Source organism: Prionailurus viverrinus, chromosome A3, assembly GCF_022837055.1.
Source record: "Prionailurus viverrinus isolate Anna chromosome A3, UM_Priviv_1.0, whole genome shotgun sequence".
Lineage (NCBI taxonomy): Eukaryota > Metazoa > Chordata > Mammalia > Carnivora > Felidae > Prionailurus > Prionailurus viverrinus.
Genome location: NC_062563.1, coordinates 83,504,825 through 83,513,562, shown reverse-complemented (window position 1 = coordinate 83,513,562; position 8,738 = coordinate 83,504,825).

The following is an 8,738-nucleotide window of genomic DNA, read 5'->3' as shown; positions in this document are numbered from 1 at the left end:
TAATGAGAATCACTTTCTTAATCTATGAAAGTTTTGTGTTCATTATATTTCATATAATTTCCAATGAATGCAACAATGACAGTAGCATTACTTTTTTTTTTTAAATTTTTTTAATGTTTATTTATTTTTAGGAGAGACAGAGACAGAGTGCAAGTAGATTAGGGGCAGAGAGAGAGGGAGACACAGAATCCGAAGCAGGCTCCAGGCTCTGAGCTGTGAGCACAGAGCCCGATGCGGGGCTTGAACTCACCAGCTGTGAAATCATGACCTGAACCGAAGTCGGACGCTCACCTGACTAAGCCACCCAGGCACTCCAACAGTAGTGTTACTTTTAACTGACTTTACTGTTTTGTAACCACTGAAAAGCATTTTTAACTTTTTAATAATTTGTGTAAAGCACTGACTAGGCCAAGCCAGTAATATGGATATGTGTTCTAGGTGGTGCGAAAGTGGAGGAAAGAGAGCAGAGGGAAGCAAGCTGAGAATTCAGGTACTACAGCTGGGTGCGTCTACAATGCTGCCACAGGGCGACTGAGGAGTAGTTGGCAAAGCTTTGTTGAAGAATGTCTGCACAAAGCATACATGAGATATATACACACACGTACACATATATGGAGAGAGAGAGAGAGAGGGACAAGGAAACGGTACTTTCAATGTACTTTCATTGTACTGACAATGGTAGTCCTGATTGGCACTCAGATATGGGTGTATAGAGCATTTGTAGAAAGATTTTAAAGTGTGTCAGAGTTTTCATGTGCTTTTGCGTAACATTCAGGGAACACTTCGTGAGCTTTTCCTATGTGTGAGGTGTTAAGTCTACAGGGAAGACTTAGGGAAAGGCCCTCAAACAGCTTATATTCTACTTATGGGTAGGTGACATCAATCTGTCCTTAGAGTCCAAAGGAAATGTTTGCTGTGGTCAATATGATAACATATTGTAGATACATTTACAGTGGGGAAGTTAAGATTGGAAGTTCAGGTTAATTTACCCTTTATAAAGTAGATGCTTGGGGTGCCTGGGTGGCTCAGTTGGTTGAGTGTCCGACTTCAGCTCAGGTCATGATCTCACAGTCCGTGAGTTCGAGCCCCACCTCAGGCTCTGTGCTGACAGCTCAGAGCCTGAAGCCTGCTCCGGCTTATGTGTCTTCCTCTCTCTCTGCCCCTCCCCTGCTCATGCTCTGTCTCTCTGTGTCTCAAAAATAAATAAAAACATTGAAAAAAATTATAAAGTAGATGCTTAGGGGAAGCAATTAAGAGCACAAAGTCTGAAATCAAATTACCTGGGTCCAAATTCTAGTTATATTGTTAATTAGCTGTGTGATCCTGGGCAAGTAACCTAAACTCTCTGTGCCTTAGTTTCCTGATCTGTAAAATGAGGATAGTAATAGTACCTGCCTAAGAGGGCAATTTTTGGTGCTCTCTTTTGACTTTATTTTTTAATATAATTTATTGTCAAATTGGCTAACATACAGTGTGTAAAGCGTGCTCTTGGTTTTTGGGGTAGATTCCCGTGGTTCATCATTTAGATACAACACCCAGTGCTCATCCCAACAAGTGCCCTCCTCTGTGCCCATCACCCATTTTCCCTTCTCTCCACCACCCCCACCCCCGCCATCAGCCCTCAGTTTGTTCTCTGTATTTAGGAGTCTCTTATGGTTTGCCTCCCTCCTTCTCTGCTTGTAACTATTTTTCCCCTTCCCCTTCCCTTCCCCTGTGGTCTTCTGTTAAGTTCCTCAAGATCCACATATGAGTAAAAACATGACATCTGTAAGAGTGCAGTTATAAGGATTAAGTGAACTCAGAATATATGTAAGTCACTTCGAAGAAGCATATAGTAAGCATTATATGTGTTCCTATTACTATTTTAACTTTATTTAAATTAGGACATCAACTTGAGAGGATATTTCATTCATTTCTAGTTAATGGAGCAACAACATTGTGAGAAAACAGAGATGGGAAGGAGGTAGATTTGAAGGTCATTTGGTCAATTCATTGCCCTAGAAAAATACATTGGCATCTTAAGGGATCCTAGCACATCATTCCTTGGTGAGTCAGAAATTGGTCTTGGCTGGCACCGTTCACAAGCTTATGTTCTGGCATGGCGCCCACACCTTTACCCCTACATAGTCAACATTCCAGAGAGCAGTGAATCGATGTCATTATCCAGGCCATCCAAACCGGTTAGGAGCCATGTTAGGAATACTTTAAAAAACAAAAACAGTCTGATGGAGGAGACCTGCAAATAGAACTTTTAACCTTGACAGCTACCCAGAGTGAGTTCTGTGGCTGGAAGCCATCACTTCATCTGTCTGATAAGCCATTGAAAAAAGCTTACCATTTTCAGGTCTTTACAGATAAATGTCTTGTCAGCTCAAATGGCCCCAGCCCTGTGCAGAAGCCCCAAGGCCCTGACTTCCCTCCTTGGCTAAGATGCCCCTTCTAAAAGTCATCTGAGAAAGTCACTTAACCACTTAGTTTCCTTATCTTCAAAAAGAAAACATTCAGTGCCTTAACTTCCTACTTGTCTCCCTAGGGAGTTTATGGTATCTGTAACTAAGAATCCTATCTAAAGTGCCCAGTGTTACAGAGGCTAGCAAAAAATGCCCAGTTCACTTTGGATTCACTGATGTTTCAGGAATGTAAGTAGCTGGATAATGTGGAGGGTAGGCATTGGGTCTGGCTGTGTCTTTCATGTCTCTGGGAAACTGGAGGTTTAAAAAAAGAAAATCATGAACATAGCCTTTCTAAAAGATGTTCTTCTCAAATAGTACTGCTGTCTTCTTGTTCATGGCATATTCTTGCTCATAAACTGAGCTATTTCATTTGCTCCACTTGTGCCCAGTAAATAATTAGCAATGCTGCCACTGAAATTGGCCCTACTTGGAAACTATTGTAAACCAAATTTTTCAAATTTTGAAGCCTCGGGATGGGTTAAGAAGTACCCACCCAGGCCTACCTTACCACTTCAATTGGCAGAGAAGCCAGAATTAGAGAATTTAAAGCAACCAAAATTAAAGCTAAAGAGGAACAGAACTGGAATCATCTGAGCGTTTGCATTTTGGCTTTATTTACTTCCTGTTTGATCAAACAATGCTTAGGTTGACAATGATTCTTTGTCATGCATCAGAGTCACCTGGAGAGCTTGTTAAAATGTGGATTGATGGACCCACCTTCATGATTTTGGATTTAGTAGGACAAGGGAGAGGCCCCCAAACTGGCCTGTATTCCTGTAGATTCATGGGAGGTGCTGATGCTGCTGGTCCAGGGATCACACTTACAGAAATACTGGCCTAAAATGTACATTCCTACAGGCGAAAATCTTATGTTCCATGTCTAGTTAGGGTGAACAGCCATCCTGGTCTTGGAATTGAAGTGTGTCCTTGGATGCAGGACTTTTCAGTGTTAAACTGGGATGGTCCTGAGCAAACCAGGATGGTTGACCATCCTAAGAATAGAAGAGATGGTGACATCCCTAATCTTTTTAAAGGTTGGGGTAATTCAGCAGGCTACCTAGTTAGTTAAGAATTTACTAGTCCCAGGGGCTCCTGGGTGGCTCAGTCGGTTAAAAGTCTGACTTGGGCTCAGGTCATGAACTCTCAGTTTGGGAGTTTGAGCCCTGTGTCGACCTCTGTGCTGACAGCTCAGAGCCTGGAGCCTGCTTCAGATTCTCTTTCTGCCCCTCTCTTTCTGCCCCTCACCCATTCACATTCTATCTATCTCTCTCTCTCAGTAATAAATAAACACACACAAAAAAAAAAGAAGAAGAAGAAGAATTTACTGGTCCCAGAGTCCACCCATGGATACATTGGACACATTAAGACAAATTAAAAAGCTGGGGCTCCTGGGTAGCTCAGTCGCTGGAGCCTCTGACTCTTGATTTCTGCTCAGGTCATGATCTCAGGGTTGTGGGATCAAGCCCCAAATCAGACTCTGTGCTAAGCGTGGAGTCTGTTTAGGATTCTCTATCTCTTGCCCTCTCTCTCCCTCCCCTGCTTGTGCATTCTCTCTCTCGCTAAAATAAAAATTTAAAAAAAACATGCAGAAATATTCTTTACTTTAAAAATAAATAAATAAATAAATAAATAAATAAATAAATAAATAAATAAATAAATAAAACAAATTAAAAAGCACAGTTGCAGTTCTTATGCTCAAAGAATTTCCAGTCTGAGTTAGTCTTTCCGTCATTCATTTGTTTATTGACTCCATACATTTTTAAAACGTTTTTTTTTCAGTTTGTTTATTTTGAGAGAGACAGAGCATGAGCTGGGGAGGGGCAGAGAGAGAGAGAGAGAGAGAGAGAGAGAGAGAGACAGAGAATTCCAAGCAGGCTCTGCAGAGTCAGCGCAGAGCCCGATGTAGGGCTCAAACTCACAAAACCACGTGATCATGACTTGAGCTGAAATCAAGAGTCCAATGTTTAACCCACTGAGCCACCCAGGTGCCTCAACTCAACACATCTTTATAGACTGCCTACCTATGCTGAGCACTGGGGGCTGGGGGCACATCACTGAATAAAACAGACATGGAACGTGCCCTTGTGGAGCTGGCTGTCTAATTGAGAAGACATTGAACCTGTGTGAACAAAGATGAAAGGGAAATAATTCTCACCTTGGAGTGGAATATGAGACTCATTTGCGTTCATGTCTGAAGACTTTACAAAAGGGAATTGCATGTTACAATTATTATAATCACATCCCCAGAATCTTCTGAAAAGTCCTGATTATGATCTCAATTTCCCAGGTTTTGCATGAGGTAGGGGTGGGGGTGGGGGTGGGGGGAAGGCCATGAAGCTAGAAGCCAGGAGAACTGAAGCTTAGCTCTGGTTGACTACTATTTCTCTTTGACCTGGAAGGACTCATTAATGTCCTTGTTCCTCAGTTTCCTCACACTGTCACTGTAAGGATCAAATGTGATATTACTATGGAAACACTTTCCATATCAGCAAACTGATTTGTTTGGAAGACAATTTATGTTGGAAGATATCGCACCATTCTAACACCACAAATTCCGTGCTGCAACCGAGGTGTTCAAATCAGAACAATCTCTATGACCTATAGTTCTTTTATGGAAACATTTTGGAAATACAAATAAAGAGCCTACGTGAGTAGAAGATTTTCATTTTAGAGGATGAAAAACTCCTATAAGATAGAAATTCCTGAGGACAAATAGAGAATTCTTTGAAGATTTAAATTTGTGCCACTCCATTTGAATTCAAAATTTCTAATGCCAGGGACTTCAACAAATACCTAAGTAGCATTAAGGAAAAGAACACACATCTAGGGTCACCTCTATTTTTTCATCTGAAAAAAAAATCCTCTTTGTAAAGTCGAAAGCTATTTAATTTATTTTTAAGTCTTCCCTTTTTTTCCCCACTAGGTACATGTATATGCAGACATCCTAGGGACACAAGGACTATGTCTGAATCATGTCATCCCCTGCTACCAACAGTTGAGTAGTTCCTATGGCCCTTAGATCAGATCAGGTAACCCTAGGCAAACGACGCTCAACCCGGGCTGCTTTGCCTGGGGAACTTAAAGAAAAACAAAACAAACCTATTTTTAGGTATTAAAAAATAAAAAATCTCCTCCTCTAACTGAATCGGAATCTTTGTGAGTGGGGCCTGGGTACTAAATTTTGTAAAAATCACACGGACTAGTTGCCTCTATAATCCCATCTGCCAGCACCCTTCCTTCCCTGGCTCTGCTCAGCCTCACTGGACACAGTGCAGGGCTTTTGCACGTGCTGTTCTCCATCTTAGCTTAAGCCTTTCTCCCCTGACCTACCGGACTCTACCAGATTGCTCCAATGCATATTCTCCTAGCACCAGAGCCTGGCCTCCTTAGTGCATGTCACAGCTGCACTGTACATTTATTTGTAAGATCCTTGGATTAAGGTCCACCTCTCCTCCTCCTCCCCAGGGGCTCTGAGGTCCTTGAGATCAGAGGCTGGTTGGCGTCTGTTCAGTGTTGTGTCTTTCCCAGCTCCAGTGAAGGAAGGGCCTGATGAGTAAGAGACACTCAATACTTGTATTAAATGCAGGAAACAAATGACAGGATGGGAGATGATCCAATATTTTGTGTCTCAGGTTTTAAGAGATCCAAAAAATATATGTTTTTTCAAAGTCATGTGTAAATCTAAGGAAGTATTGTCACAAAACATTGAACCCCACTTCATCTCAGCTACAGCTCTCCCAGCCAAGCTTCAAAGACAAGCATCATTTGGAAAATAAAATTACAGAACTAATATAATGAGCCATATCCTGTTGAGGCTTATTTTGGGAGGTGCCTACAAATGGAGAGTTGTATGCTGCCTTTTCAATGCCTGGATGGTGGTCCACAGTTTGCGGCCTCCCCTCCAGAGAGATTTTCTGAATGGTGAGTGCATGGCAAAGCCTGGCTGTGCTCTCTTCCTGCTCCCACCAGGGTCTCTGTCAGCGGGTCAGTTAGTTCATCCATAATATCCGTTCCTAAATCCAGAAATGCACATCAACCATGACCTGGGGTCACATGTTTGTAGCCTGAAACATAAGAGAGACTGAATGTGCCAGAGATATCCTTTTTTTTTTTAATGTTTATTTATTTTTGAGAGAAAGAGACAGCGTGTGAGTGGGGGAGGGGCAGAGAGAGGGGGAGACAGAGGATCTGAAACAGGCTCCAGGCTCCGAGCTGTCAGCACAGAGCCTGACTCAGGGCTCCAACTCACAAACTGTGAGATCATGACCTGAGCAGAAGTCGGACGCTTAACCAACTGAGCTACCCAGGTGCCCCGAGATATCCCTTTGGGGCCTCTGGGAAAAAAAAGCAAAAAAAAAAAAGCCAAAAGTGGTCATCTCAAGCAAAGCAGTTTCCAGACTAAACTGAAATGCACAGAAGATAAATTTCCTTGTCAAAACAAAGAATGGTCTGTGTAGGGTGTGGTAGGGCGGTCGATTTCAGACTGCAGCTGCATATAAAGCGATGCCGGCAGGGTATTTGTATTTGAAGACTGGAGGCAAATAACAAAAGTAACGACAAATTTTAAAGTTATAAATTAGTTTCGGTTCTCTTTTCTCTGTCCTCACCCACTGAAACCCTCCTGCTCAGGGAAGTAGTCTGTGGCACAATAGTGTGACTGCCGAGCACACTGCCATAGCCTCATCTTCCAGCCTGGTACACAGGGTCCTGAGAAGTGGGGAGGTCGTGGACTGCTGGGTTTCCCAGGCCCAGAGCTACTCAGAACTGTGATTGGCCCTCGCATCCTGCTGCTCCCTTCCAGAAAGCTTTTCCACCTTCCGAGGCAGCCACGAGGCTCCCAGGGCCTTGACAGCCGCTGGGAATACCCAGGGACCAAACTCAGGCTCCAACCTCTCTGGAAGCCCCATTTCCCTTCAAACATCAAAGGAGGGTCATTCTTACCCTGCAGGAGATTTTGGAGGGTTCCATAAATATGTCAAATCCAAATCTGTGCCCAATAAATGTTAATTCTGTGTGTGAAACACTTCCTCTTTAATATCAAAACTTCTGGTGTCTAGGGGCGCCTGGCTGGCTCAGTCAGTAGAGCATGTGGCTCTTGATCTTGGGGCTGTGAATCTGAGCCCCACATTTGGGGTAGAGATTACTTAAAGCAAAAAACAAAAACAAACTTCTGGTGTCTTGGTGATGTGTTCTCAAGTAGACAGGAAATCATCTAAGAATATAAGTTACACAGTTGTGTGAATGATTAAAATGGATTTCCCTATTGGCTTCTCAGCGTAGATGGCTGCATTTAACAACAACAACAACAACAACAAAAGACAACATTTAGAGAAGTCAGTCCCCAGTGCAGTGTCTAATTACCAGGGACAGTTATAATGTAGTTAATACTGGCCTAGGCCCTACGGCCATATTTTCTGGATTCAGATCTTGCTTCCACCTCTAATTACCAGTGAGAGACTTTAGGCAAGTTAGTTAACCCCTCTGTATCTAGTTTTTCTTATCCCTAAGAAGGGGTCAATATTGGGATGCCTGGGTGGCTCAGTCGGTTAAGCAACCAACTCTTGATTTCAGCTCAGTTCTTAGGTTTGAGTCCTGTGTGAAGCCCCGCATCAGGCTCCATGCTGATAGTGAGGAGCCTACTTGGGATTCCCTCTCTCCCTCTCTCTCTGCTCCTCCCCCTGCTCACGCTCTCTCCCCCTGCTTATGCTCTCTCTCTCAAAATAAATAAATAAGCATTTAAAATATATATATATTTTAAAAGGGGGTTGATATTAATAGTATCATGCCTCATAGGACAACTGGTAGGCTAAATGAATGAATACACATGGCATACCTAGAACAGTGCCTGGCACATAATAAGTACTCAATAGATATTAGTTATTGATGATGTTATTTCAAGCACAGCTGTGGACAAGGTGGGATTCCCTGGGCAGTTGCTTTCTTCCCCAAGTCCAAGCCAAGTGCCCACTCACTAGGTGGCCTCATGCTTACAGGGAGGAAGAATCATCTGCTTTGTTTGGTGAGACAGGAGCGCGGCTCCAAACCAAATGAGGTGGCCTCCTGCCTTTTAGCAAAGGGGAAAGTATGTGCCTGAAGAATTGTGTTCTCACTTGTATTATTGCACCCAAGAAAGAGGGAGGTGAAGGGATCCTATGACCTACTAAGTTGCCCTTATCTTTTAGTCATAGCGAATTTTTTTTATCTACAAAATATGCCTTTTATTTTTTTACCATTTAATTTAATTTATTTTTTAAATTTACATCCAAGTTAGCATATAGTGCAACA